The 22080-nt window shown below is 34.8% G+C and overlaps 1 long non-coding RNA gene across 2 annotated transcripts in view; it reads right to left on the bottom strand.

Moving 5' to 3' along the window:
- Nucleotides 1–1013: 1013 nt before the first annotated feature.
- LOC122582903 overlaps nt 1014–22080 on the bottom strand; it is a 33371-nt gene continuing 12304 nt past the window's right edge. Inside the window, exons 3-4 of one of the 2 annotated variants that reach the window (XR_006321282.1) lie at nt 11492–11557; nt 1014–1036 (exon numbers count right to left, since the gene is read on the bottom strand). This is a non-coding gene — a long non-coding RNA (uncharacterized LOC122582903). Of the gene's footprint in view, nt 1043–11491; nt 11558–22080 lie in introns of both variants that reach the window. The other variant, XR_006321283.1, reaches the window with a different exon arrangement.

Raw genomic sequence — 22080 nt, 5'->3', positions numbered from 1 at the left:
TTTATATAAATCTTGGTACATCACCGTTTTAATACTTAGAAAACCAATTACTATTACATTTCGAAATATCCAAACCATATGACCGACAAAATTTTCATATCATGTTATCAAGTTTCCAAATACCATAATGTCATATCAAGACTTGGAAAAATCCATAGTAAAATTTCAGGTTCTCATTTGTCAAATCATCATGAGAGAAAATGTATATAAATCGATTAATCGTATATCATACCAAAATTATTCGGTTACCAAAATCATTTCAATATCACCAATTTCAACGTCTTTCAAGATATCATATGAGGGACGATACCCAATCCGTATGTTCAAACAATTTCCAATTATCAACAATATTAATATCAATTTCACTTAGCCACAGGGGCATAATTCAATATCAATTTCATTTAGCCACAAAAGGCATAATTTACATAATTTTGATGAGTAAATGCTTGAGCCACTACTACTACCATTTTATCAAGTCCAACAATATATATAATTTATTTCATGGCACAAGCTGTCAATCAAGTGCCGTATTAATAATAATAGGGTCGTGCCATGGAGACGACCATTCAAATTTAAGGTAGCTAGAGCACCACTATGGTCGGACTGGAAGTGAAGGTTGTCACGAAGGCATCCAACCTTTCACCGTTACACTTATGGGTGGGTGGACGAAACCTAGTTGCGCAACTCTCTAACTACAGGCCTCTACTTTCGGAGTAAATAGTAGTGTACCGAAAGAAAACGGGTTGACAACACTCAAGCTCATCATAAAACATTTATCACATTGAACATATGAAACAATTTCATTTCATAATCATATTATCAAAAATCATTATATATATATGTATATAAAAACAATTTCATTTATATATCATGCTTTTCATCCCGATAGTTAAACACATAAAATAGTTTGAAAGGGGGCTATGACTCACCTTGATATGCCGCATATTATACTCATCTATCCAAAATGGGTACTTCCCATCTACAGCTTCCTTGACCATATATCTATTATGTTCCTCCATCATATTTCAAGCCAAGACTATCCCTACGATAGGACTAATATACGTAAGTTCCTATCTTAAGCCATCACTTAGAAATGCATTTTCATTATGTTGCTATCAATTGTGGGATCCAAGTATATTGGTAATACTCGCATCGTTTTGGTTGTAGAGATTGATGGTGTAAAAGGTTACTTTCATTACATGCGTAGTTATAAGTTGTTAGATTTTCGGCAACTTGGCTTCATTTGTGGTTTCACTTGATATATTAGGTTATCATATAGAGATACCATATTAAGTTATGTTCTCCTTATTCATCATTTGTTGTGTAACCGATTTTAGCATGAATTAGCATTAGTGATATCAATATATAGCTTGGTTAACATAATTATTTATGTCTATCTCACTTAATTATCTTTGTTTTATTTTGATTACACTTATCTCATTAAATTCATTTAAGTGTTATGGGCCATTATCAATTGGGCCAAAATGTGATGGGTTTTTAAGTGACTTGGGCTTAATTTAATTATTGGGCTTAACCTTATTTGGGTTATGTGATTATTGGATCATAGTGGTTATTGGGCCAAATGGCCTACTGATTTATGGTCCTTTGGGTTCGCTAATTGGGCTGGGCTAGCCCATTAACTCCTTAGTGCATCTTTTAGCCCATTACACAAATGATTACTTTACTTCAGGATTTTCTGTTTTTACTTGTCATTTTTATGGAATGTTGGGTACTATTTTAGGGTGAAGATGAATTATTTGGGCCTTAATGTTTTTTACACAGTGACTTATATGTATCTAGTATTTTTGTGAATTTTTGGTGAATTTTTAGATGATGTTTGGTGTCCTTAAAAATTATCCAAACACAAACTATCCCGAATGGGCACTGCTTGCGACATCAGAAGTTTTATAAAAGTTCTTGATGTTCTGATTGTTGGAAAAATCCCATTATTTTATTTTAAATTCACGACACATTGATATTACTTTTCACCAAGTATGACCTCCTGGAACCTTATGGATTAGGAGATAAAAATTGTTAAAGTTTATAAAATATTCAGACAAAATGACAGTTTGACCAGTTTCAGTAGAAAAATCTTATCTTTCGTTTCGTTCAGTATTTTTGAGTACTTCTAGTTGGTGGTTATTCTTAACTCGTTCCTCTACAACTTTTATTTTTAATGTTTTTCTTGAAAATGCCCTCATATGCCCATTTTTCCCGTTCAAAGACAGAAGATGGATTCTGTCAGCTTACTTTGTTTGCCCAATGCATGCCTTTACTTTATGGCTTCACCCAATACTTATTTTGGCAAACCCAATACATTTTGTTCATCCTAATTTATCTCTTAATCTTTCATTAGTGTTTTCTCCAGATGTTATTTCATATTTTATGGACAAATCATGTGATGAAAGTGATGAATTTATATTTGTGTTCTTGTGATTTCGGTTAGTGATTTTTATGCATAGTTTTGTCTTGAATTCTTATAAAATCCTTATTTCTTGTACTAACTTCATAAATCCCAGATTATTAACATGTATTTTAACATCAAAATATATATGAATCATCAATTAAAGGTCCATCTCAAATCCCAACTCAAAATCAACATAAACTAACATAAACTAGCATAAATCTTAGCATGCATGTTAAGATCTATTACTTTCACTATAAATCTTTCATCCATCTTTCCTCTAACATATAAAAGTTACTTTTTAATAAAATTTCCAGAAAGTTCTTTATCAAAAATACTTAAAAATGCATCAATCTTTCAAGGAAAAAGTCACTTTAAAAGCTACTAATTTATAACAACACTTTCGGGTCTTAAACTTGTTGAATCCTTGAATCTTTCTTCCAGATTTCGACATGCATGAGCATGATGAGAAAGATTCTATCAACTTGCCTTCATCAAGTGTGTTTTTCAAAGAATCAAGAAGAAAACATAAACTTTTGATAAAGATCTTTGAATATACACATAACCAAGGTTAATCTAACAAAGAAATGAAGATTTATACCCTTGAAGAGCATGGTTTTGATGAAGAAAATATGGCAGAAATTTCGTGGCTTTGATGCTCCAAATAACCCTTATTTCAAGCTTAAAATAACCCTTAAATCTTACTTGAATCAACCCTTGTTTAAGCCTTTCAAAAACCCTTTTTATTATTAAAGTTTAATATGATTTTTCCTTGTCTTTTTGTTGATTATTTGAGCCAAAATGGAGAGGAAGAAAAGAGGAGGAAGTGCAGAAAATTTGAGAGAAATGAGAGAGAAAATATCGGTTTGTGTGTGTAAAATGAAAAGGGATGTGTGAAGTGTGGGGTGTGATGATAGGTTAAGTTAACCTTGGGAGTTTAAGGGTATCATGTGGCTAGTTAAATTGTGATTGGTGGAGTGCACATGGCTGAATTTTTGCAAGAAAAATTAGAAATTTTGTAAGGAACAATTATATAAAAGTCTTACACTCATGTCAATATGCATATATATGTATGTCTATGTATGTATTTGTATTGGGTGCATATATTAGTTCTTGCAAGGATATAAGTGTATGTATATGTTCTTGTATAAATATTTACTAGTTATGTAGTGTTTCTAAGACATGGTTTATGTACATATATGTGTGTATACGGTATGTATATATATAGATGTATGTAAATATATATAGTTTTTTTTTTAGTTTTAATTTTATTACTTACGTCATTATTTATAAACTTTTATTTACATTAGATATATATATAGTTATTATTATTTAAGCACTTTTATGTATATCATAGTTCTATAAATATATTTTTAAGATGGTCATTATAGTTATGTGTTCAAATATACTTGAATTTACTTGGTGTTTGAATTGTTGGACATTTGTGAATAATTATCTTTGTTAACTCAATTTGTGAGTCTTAGTTTATTATATATTTAACTTAACTTCTCGAATTAAAATTTTTTGGTTCATTGACATTTTGTCAAGTTCAATTAGAACTAATATATGTAGCTTGAGATTGGCTTAACTAATTATAGTTATTGGTTATGGCATTTCTAAGATAGCTATGGTATTTCTAAGGCATTTTACTATACTAAAGGGCGATTTCTCTTAATAAACTTCTAGGGATAGATACCTAGATAAATATAAGTAAGTTGTCCTAGTCGGAAATTGAGAGTTGTTACATGTAATGAGTTAGAAGTCGTGCTTTCGACTGTAGAAGACCAATACATAGGGCTACAACTTTGTAGTTTTGGTTGAAAGCTGAATCGGACCAGAAACAGGAGTAAACTGGTCATCAAGCTGCTGGAAATTTCCAGACAGCATGTATATGTGTTTATTTGCAATTTGTTAAGTTAATTTGTTTAAAGGCTTACGCAATCAAGGTAACTTGATGCATGTGGTCCTCTTCTTCGGAAGGGGGAGCCGAAATTGAACTTTTGCATGAACCATAGTGACCATGTTTAGGTGGCCCACCTTAACTTTTTACTTGATTAAATAGTTCGGTAATTAGTAAGTTTATTAATTTTTGTATTTGTTTATAAGTTGTATAAAGGTGATGCAAAAATTGGTTTTGAAAATAAACTTGACTAAGAACTATCGAAATAGAGATTTCATTAATAAAATTGGAGTCTTGCAACTTTGAGATACACCGGCTCACCCATTTGAACAAACTCTAAGAGAGGTATAAGTCGGAGTGCGCTAGCCTTCTAAAAGAGCGGGTTTGTAAATCGCGTTTATCGCATACCTTTGCCCTTGCGCTTCTTTGTGCGTTCAAATGGAGCTACCGAGCTCTCTTGTGTTGTAAGACTATACAAATGATTTTATTAAATATTATGTTTTGAAGATTATGCATGAGTCTTCAAACATAAACTTTTGATTCACATCAATTGCATTACCCATTTAAAGTTAAGTCAATGCCACCCACTTTGCTAAGAACACTTGCCAGTGCTTTTTGCTCTACGTGAGACGTAGGTGAATTGTATCTCTTCAAGGTGGATTACCACTCGTTGTGAGACAGCGGTGGACTATCTACATGTTCTTAATTAGGCGACTTAAAACGAGTTAAGAGGTGAGACCTTAACCCGTGGCATAAGATGGGACAAAACATTTTTACAAAACACTTAATACCCCTTTACAGTGTTATTGTAAGTCCCATAAACCTAGGAGTTGCATGAATGCAATTATCGATTCTTGATTACCTTTTGAATGCCGTCATTTCTAGCAGATCAACTAATGAAATGATTGTATGTCAAGTTGGATCCTACCCTTAGTGAAAGTAATTTGTTAGATGAATTTAACAAGGGTAAAATTACATTTCTTAAGGATAATTATCGAAATACTGATAATTGAACTTTTTGTCTGTTTTGTAGATGGCAACAATCAATACCACTCAAAACATACAGCAATCAGCGTTCAGGCTAATGTTGGAAAGGGAAAAGCTTTCTGGACCGAATTTCAATGATTGGTATCGTCAGCTCCGAATTGTTTTGAGAGCTGAGAGGAAATACCAAGTCCTTGAAGAGCCAAGACCCGTTGCTCCTGCTGCCAATGCTTCTAATGAAGCATTAGCGGAATATGCGGCTGCATATGATAGACATAATGAGGTCGCTTGTCTGATGTTGGGAAGCATGAATGCTGACCTACAAAAGCAATTTGAGCATTCATTTCCGTGTGATATGCTTATTGAACTCAAGTCTATGTTCGAGAAGCAAGCTGGCGTGGAGTTATACGATCTTATCGATGTACTTCATGACTTGCGACATGAACTAGGAACACCGGTGAGCGCTCATATACTTTGAGCAGTTGGAAAGGTTGAATTTTCCTTATGCAAAGCAAGTACAAATTGGTCTGGTTCTCAAGTCCTTATCTAAGGATTTTGAAGAATTCGGACGCAATTATACTATGCATAGCATGGATAAAACCGTTATGGAACTTCTTGCAATGGCTGTTGAATTTGAAAAGAAATTATCAAAGAAAACTGCTACTCCCAATTGTCTCATGATCAAGGGGGGTAAGGTCCAAAAACGCAAACAACCGAAGGGAAAGGGCAAGGCTGACGATAAAGGAAAGCAAGTTGCTGCTCCTAAACCTAAGAAGACCCCTCTAGCGAAGAAGGAACATCCCGCTAAGAACCTACCTTGTTACCATTGTAATGAAGTGGGTCATTGGAAGCGGAATTGTCCCAAGTATCTTGATGAGTTGAAGAAGAAGCAGCCCGGTACGTCCGGGACTTCAGGTATATTCTTCACCATTGAATTATATTCATTTTCTAAGCGGAATTCATGGGTTTACGACACTGGGTGTGGTACTCATATCTGTAATTCTTTACAGGGGCTTAGAAGGGGAAAGAAACTGAAGCCGGGATCTTTACAACTGTTCGTGGGAAATGGCCTACCTGCAGTTGTGGAAGAGATCGGCGATTATCATTTGGTTTTACCTAGTGGTTTAAAAATTGTTTTAAACGATTGTCATTATGCACCTTCTATTACTAGAGGTGTTATTTCAGTTTCTTTGTTGAAAAACAACGGTTACGTTAATGTCTTTAATGATATTGGAATTTCAGTTTCTCGAAATAATGTTCATTATTTTGATGCTATTGCTTGTGATGGTATTTATGAAATTGTTATGCGTGGTTGTGATTCAAAGGATAATTCAATGTATCAAGTTAGCAAACGAGTCAAGTCCACCTTGGACTCAACTTATCTTTGGCATTGTCGGCTTGCTCATGTTGGCAAGAAATGCATTGAAAGACTTCAAAGGGACGGTGTCTTGCAATCAAATGATGAATCATTTGAAAAATGCGTATCTTGTGTTTCTGGCAAAATGACAAGGAAACCTTTTCCAAATAAACTGGAAAGGGCTAAATATCTACTTGGACTAATACATTCGGATGTATGTGGCCCATTTAGACATGTGTCAAGGAAAGGTGCTAGCTATTTCGTCACTTTTACAGATGATTTCAGTCGTTATGGTTATGTTTACTTGATTAAGCATAAACTTGAAGTCTTTGAAACATTCAAGGAATTTAAAAGTGAAGTGGAGAATCAACTCGGTAAAACCATCAAGATCCTCCGTTCGGATCGAGGTGGTGAATACTTAAGTTAAGAGTTTAAGGATTATCTTAAAGCTTGTGGAATAGTTCAACAGCTTACTCCTCCATATACTCCTCAACACAATGGTGTTTCGGAGAGGAGAAATCGAACCTTGTTGGAAATGGTTCGATCGATGATGATTCATACGACTCTTCCTTTTTCATTTTGGGATTATGCCCTTGAGACTGCTGTTCGCATTCTCAATATGGTTCCAACTAAGAAAGTTGACAAGACACCGCATGAATTGTGGCTTGGGAGTGTTCCTCAATTGTCTTACTTAAAGGTCTGGGGATGTGAGTGCTCGTGAAACGAGATATGCCTGACAAGCTTGCACCTAGATCTGTCAAGGGCATCTTTGTAGGATACCCAAAGTAAACGATGGGTTACTACTTCTACTTTCCTACGGAAAATACTGTCAAGGTTCATTGATATGCTGAGTTCTTTGAAAAGAAACTCATATCTCAAGAAGATAGTGGGAGGATTGTTGAACTTGATGAGCATCAAGAAGATGTGTCAACTTCTAAAGATACTAGCAATCTTCAACTTGGGGGGGGGGAAATGTTCAAAGAGATGAATCTCAAGATGAACTTCAAGTTGAAGATGAAACGATTCTACTTCGTAAGTCCTCAAGGACCATACGTGCTCGTGATAGATTAAATCTCATGATTGAGTCTGAACAACACGTGGTAGGAGATTTGAATGAACCTCCTAATTTCAATGTTGCATTATCAGATCTGGAATCTGAAAAATGGCTTGAAGCTGCGAATGTGGAAATGAAATCCATGAAAGACAATCAAGTCTGGAGCATGGTTGATCTTCCACCAAATGGTAGAACCGTTGGGTGTAAATGGATCTTCAAGAAGAAGACCGACATGAATGGAAATATACACACCTATAATGCTCGTCTTGTGGCGAAAGGTTATACTCAACTCTTTGGAGTTGATTATGAGGAAACCTTTTCTCCGGTAGCGGACATTAGAACTATTAGGATCATCTTAGCCATAGCGGCGTACTATGACTTTGAGATATGGCAAATGGATGTCAAAACTGCTTTCTTGAATGGTTTTCTAGACGAGGAAGTCTATATGGACCTACCTGAAGGTTTTGTCGATCCAAAACATCCCAACAAAGTATGCAAGCTTCAAAGGTCCATTTATGGACTAAAGCAAGCATCAAGGAGTTGGAATAAAAGGTTTGATGAAGAGATCAAAAAGTTTGATTTTGTTCAGAATCCTGATGAGCCATGTGTATATCGCAAAGCTAGTGGGAGTAATGTTACTTTCCTTGTCTTGTATGTCGATGACATATTGATAATAGGAAATCACATTCCAATGTTGAAACACGTTAAATCTTATCTTGGAAAGTGTTTTGCTATGAAAGACTTGGGTGAAGTAGCATTCATACATGGAATCAAAATCTATAGAGATAGAAGTAAACGGTTCGGATATAGATAAAATCTTGAAGAGATTCAAGATGGAAAATTCTAAACACAGGAACATGCCTATGCAAGAAGGACTTAATTTATCCAACAAGAATGGTGCTTCTACACCTGAAGAGGTGGAGCGTATGAAGAGAGTCCCTTACGCTTCGGCAGTGGGTTCTATCATGTATGCGGTTAGATGCATGTAAAATAGAAATTTGAGCTAGATTTGTGCAATAATGGTGTTAGTGTGTGAAAAGGTGTTTGTGTGTGTTTGGGAGGTTAGGGATGAAGATTAGAGAGAAAGTGTGTGTGTGTTATTAATTATGATGGAAATGTGTCAAAGGGTTACAAATCTCATGTGGAAGGGGGTTATTTATACCTTAAAGCTAAGTTTTACTAATGCCTTTTCCACATCTAAATACTTACATTTTAACACCATTTTTATCTCTAACATTCTTCCCCTTGGTGTTGAAATGTAATTCATGCACGACATCATCTATAAATACAAATTTGTTGATGAAGGTCTTCGAAGCTTTCTCATTGTCTTCAAGATCTTCCATCAAACATGACTTTATGTCCTTTATCATCAATAAATCTTGAAATTGTCATGCAATGAATCTTTTCAGAGTAAATGCACTGCGGAATATGGATTTGGCTTTGCTGCTTCTGAAGATGTCAACTGCTTGATGTCTTCAACATCCAGTTCTTCACAAACTACCTCACAAGCAAAACCAAGTGTGGTAGATTTCATTTCTAAAGATGATTTCTTGTCTGTCCAAACAACTGCTGATACTTTTACAAAGCAAAACCTTACTTTGAAAAATAATTTGAAAATGGCAAAACAAGAGTTTGATAAAATCAATGAAAATTTTTCTGAACTCTCAATAGCTCATGAAGCTCTCAAAGTGAATTATGATTCTTTGAAAGAAATGCATTTGTCAAGTGCCAGTTCTCAAGTTGTTTCCCCCAATGCTCATTGAACTAACAAATTTCAAGATCTTGACGAGACTGTCCACTCACTCAAGCAAACAATTGAGACCCTAAAGCTTGAGAAGACCAATGAGTGGATAAGAGCAAATGCAAGACAAGCTGATGTTGAGTTTCTCACAAATAAAATGAAAGATTTTAAACCCAACTGTGAACACCATGAACGACAAATTTCTAATCTAAACAGTAATTTTTTCTCAAAGGAGTTGAAATTGAAACTCTTAAAAAGCCAATTGAGGATTTGAAAGCAAATATCTTCTTTTACCAAGAGAAAATCTATAAAATTGAACAAAATCCTCTTCTGGATTTCACTGCCTTTTACAACAAGTCAAAGATAGATAGATCAGAACTTCTTCTTGGGTTGGGATATGAGAATCCAGCACACTTGGCAAAAGCTCAAACAGAAGACCTTGGTCCTTTGTATGATGAAAACCTTCTGAGACTTAGCATGATTCAAACTTTTGTTAGACCATCTAAGAATGATTTTAAGTCAGATGATGTTGAAAGACCACAAACAAATCAAATTGGTATTGATTATGTTGCTCTAAATGATACATATAAGAAAACTCATAAAAGAACCATCTATGAGTTAGAAGAAATAGACAACATTTCAATTCCTGAAAATGATTCTCAAAAAGATTGTCTAAAACCAGTTTCAACAAGGACTTATATTCCAACTACCATATTGGAAAAAGAAATTGAAGGTTTAAAACAAATAATTGAGTCTCAACAAAAGGTCATTGAACATTTGAAAACTCAAGATCATACTCCAAAGGTAAGTGAGACCACCCTTGTTCAAATGCTGCATGTTTTTAATTCTCCTGATTGCTCCACTCAGTCCAAAGAGTGTGAGATTTCTAACAAAGCTGTGCAGGGTGAAAGAATCTCTTCTCAAGAGATTCAAGATATGTCTTCTTCAATGTTCTCATCATTTCTCCAAATTGAAGAAAGACTTCAAGCTTTGAAAGCCAAGAATCATTCATGTGTGAAAAAGATACTTTCTTTTGATTCTCCTGTGATCACCCCAACTGACCAAAATAAAGTGAATCTAGAGCACAAGGTTGAGATTCCTAAAGATCTTAAGGCTAAAGCAAAAGCATTGATTGAAAAGATAACAAACAAAACTGATTCCAAACCCAAAGTTCAACAAAAAGTTTCACCATTCTCTTTCCCAGATTTTTTTGTTAAAGAACTTGATAAGTTTTTGGAAACTGAACATGTTTTTGCACCTGAAGTAGAGAAAGAACTTGCAAAACTTTCACCAAAAAGGCCTAAAATTGAAACAAAGAAGGTATCTAAGTCTAAGATTGCTCAAACTTCATTTTATTCACCCAAAGGTCAGCATGCACCAGCTGTCAAAAGTAAGAAGCCCATTTTAAATACCTCAAAGAACAAGGTTAATTCTTCATCTGTATCTAGAACCACTGCTCCTAAAGTTGACTCACAATCTAGTTCTTTACCTAAGATGTCAAAGTCTAACAAAGATTTTCTAATCACAAATACATCTGATGGTAAAACCAGATATAGAGATCAGTATGGTTGGTTCACTGTTGGAAATCCAAAGAAACAGAACATCAAATCTTCCGAGAAAACCAACAATCAAATTGCGAAAACACAAGTGTCTGATAAATCACCAGTTAGAAGAAGTTGGACAGCTAATGACTACAAGAATAAAGTTCCTAATAGGAAATTTCTTTCAAATTTGAGTAATTCAGCTAAACCATGGTCTGTAATAAATTCTAAATCTTCTATTGTGATTTCTAAACCATTGATTGTTGATTTTAGGGGATTGTGATGAATTTTAAGAATAAACCTCTTGTTCGAAAACCCCATTTATATACCTTGAATGTTTCCTCTAACCCAAAAGGACCCATTCAAAAGTGGGTACCTAAAAAGACTTAATTTATGTTTTATAGGTAATAAAGGTCTGTGTTTAGCATTCCCATCCTGGATGTTGTACAACACATGATCCTGGAATGAGTTTCTTTTCAAAGAAACAATCTCGAATAAAGTGCTCATTACCAATGCACTTACTTGCCTCTGAATGTTCTGTACAAATCCTTCATCTCTTTCCTCTTCATTCATTATCTGTCAAACATTGATGCTATGTTTATATGCAATGTGCTTAAATAGCATGCAATGTTTGAGGGGGAGGAAAAAGGATAATTCATAAATATCTAGGGTGAATTTGTGTATTTTCACTATTTGAAGAGAAACTTATTGTTTATTTCTTTTAGAAAAACAAATAAAAATATTAAAAATGAAAAATCCATAAAAAAATTTTTATTAGTTGTTTCATTATTTGTTTTGCTAAATTTTTTGTTTAGTTGTTTATCATTTGTCTTGATAAATTCTTTGAGCCCAAAATTTTTTCTAAAAACATCAAGCCCAGTTCTTAAAAAGGCCCAATCTGATCCTCTCAAGCCCAAACCATGTGAAAACGGGTCAATACCCAGTCAACTTGACCCGATCTGAGTCTTCCAATACAAGTTGGAGGGAATGATCATTTCTTTTTATCTCCTTTTTCCATTTTCCCGTAAACACCCACTCGATCACTCTCTCTCAATCACAAAAATTCTCAAAAATCATCTCGGTTTATTTGAAAGATCAAAACAAGGGTTGTGTTTAGTTTTTCAAGCTGATCATTTTATCTCATATCATCAACCTCTGAAAAATTCATCTTCAAGTAAGATTTCGAACTCATTTATAGATCTCATCTTTCCAAATTTATTCGAAATTCTTGCTTCTGTTAGTAAATCTGTGTTGATTATATGATTTAGAAGCATGTTTAGGGTATATGTGTATGCTTTTTACATGATGAAATGCTTGAAATTGAGTTTTTGGAAATTCAAATAAAAACCCCCCTGTTCCATTGTAGAAAACAACCTAAAACGATCTTGTTTAGGTCTAAGTTGTTTTCGTCAATTTCTTGAGTTTTGTGGTTATGAGATACCTTTGTAATATGTTTGGTGCTAATTAAAATCATTTTTGTGGAATGTTTGTTTGTGTTTTAAACTGATTGGAATTAGAACGATCTAGGCAAAGTTTTCTTATTTTCCAGTTAGGGTTGGTTCTAAGACGATCTTGACAAGATCTTCTTGGATCCAAAACGACTTGGAAATGAGACTATCTTGCCAAGACTGTCTTACTTCCACTTACTTGTTTTTACTTATAAAACCCCTGAGACCAAGACCAAGACGATCTTGTTAGGATCGTCTTAGGGTCTGAACGTTGTGTGGTGTTTGAAGGTTGTTTCAAATCAAATTGAATGGGTAACTGATTTCGAAAGAAATCGGTTTTGCTCAAAATCTAATTCTTTCAGATATAAGGGGAAACTATGCTCAATTTTTTGAAAATTGACATAATTTCAACTTATATTTCTAAGTGTTATAAACTTTTCTGAAAAAGAAGTGAAGTACTTTGACACTTGTTTTCAAAACGATCTCACCAAGATCGTCTTATCTTCCTTCACTTCAAAAGGATTTTTTTTTACTTTTTACTAAAGTTTTTTTAAGACGATCTTATCAAGATGGTTCCATTTTCTTTTTCCTTACTTAACCATTTTTCCAATATATAAAAATGAGACGATCTCCTCAAGATCGTTCCATTTCTTCTTTCAATACTTAAACTTTTTCTTCTCTTAAACCTTGAGACGATCTTATCTTGATTGTCTCTCTGAACTCTCCATTCTTAACATTCTTTTCAAAATGTTAAGACGATCTTATTTAAGATCGTCCCATCTATCTGTGTCTATACTTAAACATTTCTGAAAATAGTCAAACGACCTTTCCAAAATCGTTTGTTTTCCAAAATCTGTGTTGAACCTCAAAACGATCTCACCAAGATCGTTCCATTTCCTATTTCCTATACTTAGAAAAAAAATTTTGTTCTAACAATTTTTTTAGAAACCCTAATTTTTCATAAAAACCTAATCTTTCTTGTGTGGTGTGACAAAATGCTTTGTATATTCATATAATTGCAAAATATTTGAAATACGAGGAATTAAACGCCTTTGTGTACTTCCTTGCTATTTTCATATATATTGTACTTATATGATTATATCTTATTTTCAAAAGTTATATATATATATTTCTATATATGAAAGTATAAGGAATTGAACGCCTTTGTGTACTTCCTTACTATGATTATATATGGATATATATCTAACTATTTTGTGTTTATTTTCTCATATCAAATTATTTATATAAAGCGCACTGAGTTGATCGCCTTTGTGAACCTCTTCGAATTATATATAAATAATTTGTATTAAACTTGTTATTTGCTATTCTAACATTGATTTCTGTGTGAGTTAACATATTATTCTATAAATCAGAAAATCAAAAATAAATGGATCACCAAGAAGAAATTAATCAAGATGAAGAGATTGCTCTGAATGCAACTATTGAAGAAATCCTAGTTGTCGGCAACTCATCAAATATGAGAAACAACAGAGCTCTCTCAGATTCATTTACAGCTCCGGGATTCCCAATTGTCCCAAGAATTCTTCACAACCATCCTCTATCATATGCACTTGGTGTTGAAAGAGATCTAGCAGAAGTATATTTGTTTCAAATGTGGAGAACCATAAGATTTGTTCAACCACAAGATCCATCAAGTTCAAGAACCAAACCAAAGCATAAATCTCCAGAACTTCGCCGACAAGGTTACTTTCAGTACCAACTTACCTCTGGAGATAGAGTTTACGACTTTGAGTTCAACCTTGAAGATTTCATAAGTCGTCTGAGATTTCCTGAAGCTGATTCTAATGGTCATCATAACTTTGATGAGTTTGAGTCGAATGATGTCATGTTTGCTGCCTTGATATCACTTGGGTATGAAGGTCCTTTGACCAAGACTAGAGACTTCCAATTGAAGAATCTACCCAAGATTTGGTACCATGTCTACTCCATTCTCAGCAACTGCTTTACACCATACAACCGAGGGATGGATAACTTGACTCAACACATGCTGTACATCTTTTATGGAGTCGTCTTTGATCGACATTATGATGTTGCTCAACTTCTGTGGGACCAGCTTATAATAGTGGTTAATGGAAAGGTCTCTGCTCCCAAGAAGTACATTCCTTTCAAAAGGTTTTTGACAATTATTGTTCAAGGAGCAGTCAGAAAAGAGAAAAGCATCCCAAGACTTCTCAATACAACAAAAGTACAGCTTCAACAATATAAGTATGTCAGTGATTCAGGCCTGGCAAACTACACTTATCTAATTCCATCACACTTGTTGGTTTTAGTTTCTGAGAACCATGTTGATTATCAGGCTTATATAGACTGGATTAGAACAACTCTGGGACCGGAAAGCCTCCCGGTTCCTACCCAAGTTGTGCATAGGACACCAAGTGAGGGGTCAAAGAGAAAAAGAAAAGAGCGTGAGGGTGTATCCAGTTCTATTGAGCCAAAGAAGAGAAAAATGATGAAAAAGCAAAAGTTTGAGCTGAAATTAAGCAAGAAAGTATTTCAAAAGAAGAAGAAGGGAAGTTCGTCAAAGAAATTGAAAGAAAAAGCTCCTGTTGAACCTTCTTCGCCTACATCTTCTGAGGAGACAGTGTCAATTGTTGGGTCTCCAAAACCAATTAGATCTCCACCACCGAAAACATCTTCATTGAGATCAACTTCACCAAAAACACCATCACCTCAACATTCATCAACTTTATCTTCATCACCATCTTCACCAAAATCACCTCAAATGCCTATTCATCAATCCTCGCCACTTCCTGAATTCAATTCACCAATTCCACCAACCATGGAACCATCACAATCTCAACCCATCGTATCACAAATTTCTTCATCTTCATCACTTCCATTATCACCGACACCAACCTATTTTCAAAATCGAAGAAAATCAATTCCTGTTAATATTCGTAAATTCAAGAGATCAAGATTTGAATATGATCGTCTTCAGACCACTGAATAAGAAGATGCACATGACTCAGGTGGAAATGAGGGAGGAGTTGAAAATACCAGAGAGGTTGAGAGGTCCGGGCTAGGAGAAAGGCAAAAAGAAAACGTTGGCCTCCATTTAGTTCAAAACATCTATCAACGCTGGGTTCACCCTAGGATAGAAGTCGAGAGCTCCCAACTCTCGCAAGGTCAAACCTCCGTAAGCCATTCGGAAGTCTCTCTACAGACTGACGTCTCATTCATGTACGAGCAAAATCCACGTACTCCATTCCATTCTCCTTCTGAGTCTGTGAATGTTGAAACACAAGAGACATCAGCTCCTCTCTTGGACTTCATTTCTGCACATTTGTCTAGTACCCCACTTAGGACACCTTTTGCACCTCTTGTGATCCCATATGCACATCTAGGTGATGTTGCCGGAACAAACATAGAGAGATCGGCTATTGTGCCCTCTCGAGGATTGTTTGGAAGTCCTTCCATTGCTAACATCACGCCAGCTTTGAACGAAGGCGCCTTAGTGGCTAGATCAGTTGTGCGACAGTCTGAGTTCCTTCGAGCTCAATCTGTTGTGTCAGCTCTTCATGCCTTAGGCATAACGGCAAGTCTAAGTGACTCTGGAGTTATTCACCTTCATTTCCCAAAGGATTCTAGTTGTGAAGTCGAATCATCAACTGTTGATCATACTTTTGAACCAACAGGAAATCCTGAGACAATAATGATGTCTTCAGGTTACTCGGTAGACTCACTTGAGGCTACTTAAGTGCCAGATTCTGTTCTTCCTCTTCCTATTGAAGCTCAAAGGTTGATATCTCAGTTTGTTGAAGGGATTGAGGAGGGTCAAAGAAGTGAACTCCTCGTGGCTAGAAATGTTATAACTGGAAAGCTCCCAGCCACCGAATCAAGACCTTTACCGATATTGCGTACTGGAGGTGCTCTTGTAATTCGTACTCCAGTAGCATCTACATTTCCATCAACAACAACAACAACACCGATAATTCCATCAATTCCACCAACAACAACATCCACACCTACTCAATCATTCCCTGATCCCAGTTCACCACATCATTCTTCCAGTTCTTCTTCTGAATCATCTGAATCTTCTGAATATTTAAGTGATTTCTCACCAAATCGCCTTGCCACAAGTGGACTTTTAACCGATACTTTAATTGTTTCTCTCTTGAATAGGTTGAGGTCTGAAGAACCAAATCTTTCCACTCATAAAAGAACAATCTTCCATTCACTTCAAGCTTATCTATCACATCAAGAAATTGAAAAAGCAAAGCAAGCTGAAGTTGAAGCTTTACAGAAAAGGGTTCGCGAGCTTGACCAACAATGCAGACTGGCCGATATCTCAAGAAGTCGGGATGATCAAGATCCTGATAATCAACCCGAGGGGGAGAATATCAAAGATATCGGAGAGGGTAATGAAACTCATGAGCAAACTGGTTAAGAACAAAATATTCAAGATGTGATGCAAGAGCAATCTATTCAAGATCAAACAAATCAAGAACAAGCTCAAGCCTCCAAAATTCATGTTGATGAATCAGACTCAAATGAACTTCCAATTGATGATCTACCACTTCCACTGCTTGTTCAAGATATTTCTCATTATTACTCCACCACTTCTGATGAATCAAGTGATCATGATCCTTTTCAAGCTGAAGAAAGTGAGTCTGAATCATCTGATTCAAGTAATCCTGATGATGCTCCAGTTCAATCTCAATCTCAACAAGAAACATATGGTAAAGACATCTTTGAAGAGATTGTCTATCACTTGAGAAATCCAGAGAATCTTGAAACCCCGAATGAGCTTGCACATGGTGTTATACATCCAAGAATCCCAAGCAGAACAATATGGCAAATAAATGAAGGATGCTTTGTGGAAAACTATGAGCAGATTATGGATTTAAGGTCAAGACCTGATGAGATTGTGTGCAGAGCCAGATATCTTGAAGAAAGAGCTTTTCAGATCTTCTGCACTTCTGATGAAAGATTGAATATGACCTTGAACCGGTTGAGAGTATTCTTTCTGTTTCATCGCAATAATCAAAGAGACAGATACATGGAGTTAATGAATGCTGTAAATGTGGTGAGACATAAATGGTGGTTTAAGCAATTTGATCTACCAATCATTGAAGTAAAACGGATGTTTGTTCCTGAGATAGCTCCTGGTATGAGGCTTGTTCGCTTTGAAGTTCGCAGAGCTGATGGCTGTATGTATATGCTTCAAGAAGAATCATTTCAACACTTGAAGATCTCAGACATTCTATTCCTTTACAAGCAATATGCCTATCTGATAATCAAGAATCCTGATCAACTCCTAGCATATGAAGCATTGAAGAGTCATTTACAAGTCGTGATTAGATTCTATGAGTTTAATGACTTTCAAATTGGTTTAGAGAGAAGGACCAGAAGAATCAATCTCATAAGACCAAATCAAAGGGCTGGAGGTTATGAGCTTGATTCTTATCAGATTGGAGATTCTATTGAAGAGTTGGATGGATTCGTCTTCATCAACCGTTTAAAGAGAAAAATCTGCATTCGTGCTTCAGATCTTCCCAAGTATTCAGATGGTACTTTGAATTACTGTCTATCCATTCTGAATGCGTTAGATGAAGCTGCTGATGATGATGAAGATGTAAATATCAAGTTACAAAGAAAGAATCACATCAAATGTATCCAAGATGTTATTGAGATACGACAAAGAGTCAGAGATCTCATCGTTGAAAGAACTCCAAAGGCTCAAGAAGGAGTGAGGCATACTGAGACTAGTACATGGCTTCTTTGGAATCCAAGTCACAAACATGGTCCTCATAACATTCCTCCGGTCAATTTCCAAGATAATATTCGATCGCCTGATGATCGTCCCGAAGGTGACAATTGGCACTTTATTCCTAAGAGGTTTTGGAAAGACACTTGGAGTTCTTACAAGAAAAGAGCTTTCTGGGGATCTAAGATTGACAAGCCATCAACTTCAACTGCTGCACAAAGTTATCAAAAGAGAAAAAACAAGAAGGGAAGAGCAAGCAAGAGAAGAAGACAACAAAGGAAGAGATGATGGACAAACAAGATCACAACCAAGCACTAAGGGGGAGAATGTTAGAGATTCAAAAATAGTGCTTTGTTGTATTATTAGTTTATGAACTTTAATGTAACTTTAATAAGGTTTAGGGGGAGCTTTTCTAAGTTTTCCATGTAATATATAAACCCCTCAATCCTTATTACTTGTAACTTGGTAGAAACACTTAACAATTTTCCCTGATTGAATAAAATCACCTTCTCTCATACGTTTGTGTGTGTTTGGGAGGTTAGGGATGAAGATTAGAGAGAAAGTGTGTGTGTGTTTTATTAATTATGATGGAAATGTGTCAAAGGGTTACAAATCTCATGTGGAAGGGGGTTATTTATACCTTAAAATCTAAGTTTTACTAATGCCCCTTCCACATCTAAAATACTTACATTTTAACACCTTTTTTTATCTCTAACAATGCACTAGACCTGACATTGCGTTCGCGCAAAATATTGTAAGCCGATATCAGCAAAATCCCGGAGAGGATCATTGGACTGCTGTGAAAAACATTCTTAAGTACATGCGTGCTACTAAAGAATTGTTTTTGGTGTATAGAGGAAATCCGGATCAAGAGCTTAAAGTCACTGGATACTGTGATGCTGGATTTCAGACTGATAAGGATGATACCATGTCTCAGTCAGGGTATGTCTTCATTTTAAATGGAGGAACAGTAGATTGGAAGAGCAAGAAGCAATCTACCGTTCCTATGTCTGCTACAGAGTCTGGGTATATAGCTGCTTCGGATGCAGCAATGGAAGCTGTCTGGATTAGAAAGTTTATTTCTGGGCTTGATGTGATGCCATCAAATAATACACCGATGGATCTGTACTGTGATAATTCTGGAGCAATTGTCAATGCCAACGAACCTGGGGTTCAAAAGGGTGCCAGACATTACCAAAGGAGATATCACTATGTTCGAGAGCAAATCGAATCACGTGAAATCAATTTACTCAAAGTTCACACAGATAATAACTTGGCGGATCATTTTACAAAGGCATTGTCAAAGGGAAAGCTCAACAAGTATGTAGAAGGCTTAGGTCTTAGATATTGCTAAGTTATTTCATGTAAATCTGTGATTAGTATTTGGATAATGGGATGTTAAACAATTTTTATTTTCAATAAATGAATTTTTATACGTGGTATAAGTGGTTTCATTTTTAAAATAATTGTGTCTTATATTTGCATGTTTAAATCCACGAATATTAGTTGGATATTCTAAATGTCTATTGTCGATTAATTATATGGGAATATGATTGAAGTAAGACAAGTGTGAGAGATTGGTGAAAATATTTAAGGGAATATTTTGAAGATGGTGGATCGTACCAAACTCACATGATATTCAAAAGGTGAATATTGGACTTAGCCCACAGAACGATTTATCATTTTATGGATCGGCGTCATTAAATGAATTCGTGAAATGGTTACTTTATTTATCCTTTGACTTAAGATACAGGTGAGTTATGCAGGTGTGGATTGCATTTCTTGATATAGTTCCTAACTGTCCTGAACAACGCAGTAATAAAGGGCTATTTTCAGAAATGTTAAGAAACGACATGGCCAGACACTTGTAGTCAATACAGGATTTGTTCCTTCAATTTGCAACTGAAGTATGATACCATTTGGGCCCCAAATGAACTCAAGAGGATTCTTGACTAATTTGGTAATCTTGATTAATTGTAGAAATGAGAAATATAATCGTTAAATTATGAAATGACATTGATCCATATTCATAATTAACAAGGGTATCTGAACAAAGGGATATTAAAGACTAAATCATTTCAACTTGGCAATTAAGAATCTATTCTTAAATATTTCCGGGAGCATTGGAGTGTTGCTAGACGCCAACCAATGTTATTGCTTTTATAATAACATGCTCAAGTGAGAGCTGTTGGCATATGATCATATTATTATAAGTCGCATGTCCGGGAATATTTTAAGCCTACGGGATCACACGAAATGACACGGTAACTCGATAATAACAATTGATATATTAAAGTAATATATTAATTAGTTTGATCACGAAATAATTAATTAAACATAATTAAAGGATTAATTATATTTAATTGATTAAAAAGGAGGATTAAAATGTGAAAATTGGAAAGTGGACTTGGACCTAAGTCCATATAGGGGGACGGCTCATCAAGGCTTTCCAAAGCCTTGATGTTTGCTTAAATTCCAATTAAAGGTTAACCTAATATTGTCCTATAAATAGAAGGTTAAGCTTAAGGTTTTTCACACACAATTACAAAGTAATTCTCTCCTCTTTCTCTCCTTTTCTTTGGTTCGGCCGACTCCTCCCTCCTCTAAGGGGTTTTCGGTTGTTAAGTTTAGGGTTAAATAAAGGGTTGTTTAGGTTCGTGATCGGGGTACTAGCATACATTATTCGGGGTGTCTAGTGTGCGATCATGGAGAGGTTTTGCTTTAAACCCTAGGTATTAATAATAATCTTATTATTATTATCTCAATTGGATCTTTGCATATAAGGTACACATCTCAATTCTCTCTTTGTTAATTAATGTGATTACATATATGTTTCGATTTCTTCCGTTGCGCTTATTCGTGATCTTGTATATTTTATGTGTTCATATTCTAACAAAGCGGGCGTTAAAGAAGTTACACGGGTATTTAAACCCTCATGGTTCTTTAAAAGTATTGTTTTATGACTTAAATATCAAGTGTACTATTATGTTGCATAATAATAATACCATAAAAATAAAGCGTCCTATAAAAGTTAAACTAATAGAACCCAAATGTTAAGTGTCCTATTAAGTTATGTTATAATAGGACTCTATCAAATAATGGTTTTTAAAGCTATTGTTTTATGACTTAAATATCAAGTGTCTTATATTATGATATATGATAATAATACCGCAACAAGTAAGCGTCCTATAAAAGTTAAACTAATAAAACCCAAATGTTAAGTGTCCTATTAAGTTATGTTATAATAGGACTATATCAAATAATGGTTCTTTAAAGCTATTGTTTTATGACTTAAATATCAAGTGTCCTATATCATGATGTATGTTAATAATACCACAACGAATAAACGTCCTATAAAAGTTAAACTACTGAAACTCATATGTCAAGTGTCTAATTAAGTTATATTATAATAGGACTCTATCAAATAATGGTTCTTTAAAACTATTGCTTTATGACTTAAATATCAAGTGTCCTATTACGGTGGATGATAATAATACCACAAAAATTAAGCGTCCTATAAAAGTTAGACTAATAAAACCCAAATGTCAAGTGTCCTATTAAGTTAAGTTATAATAGGGCTCAATCAAATAACGGTTTTCTAAAACTATTGTTTTATGACTTAAATATGAAGTGTCCTATTATGATGTATGATAATAATACCACAAAAAATAAGCGTCCTATAAAAGTTAAATTAATGAAACCCAAATGTCAAGCGTCCCATTAAGTTATGTGTTATAATATGACTCTCTTAAATAATAGTTCTTTAAACCTATTGTTTTATGACTTAAATATTAAGTTTCCTTTCATGGTGTGTTATAATAATACCATAAAAAATAAGCGTCTTATAAAATTAGACTAATAAAACTAAAGTTTGAAGTGTCCTATTAGGTTATGTTATAATAGGACTCTCTGAGATAAATGTC

The sequence above is a fragment of the Erigeron canadensis genome, chromosome 9 (assembly GCF_010389155.1).
Source record: "Erigeron canadensis isolate Cc75 chromosome 9, C_canadensis_v1, whole genome shotgun sequence".
Lineage (NCBI taxonomy): Eukaryota > Viridiplantae > Streptophyta > Magnoliopsida > Asterales > Asteraceae > Erigeron > Erigeron canadensis.
The sequence above is the reverse complement of the archived record's forward strand: the minus strand, read 5'-3'. Positions and strand labels throughout refer to the sequence as shown.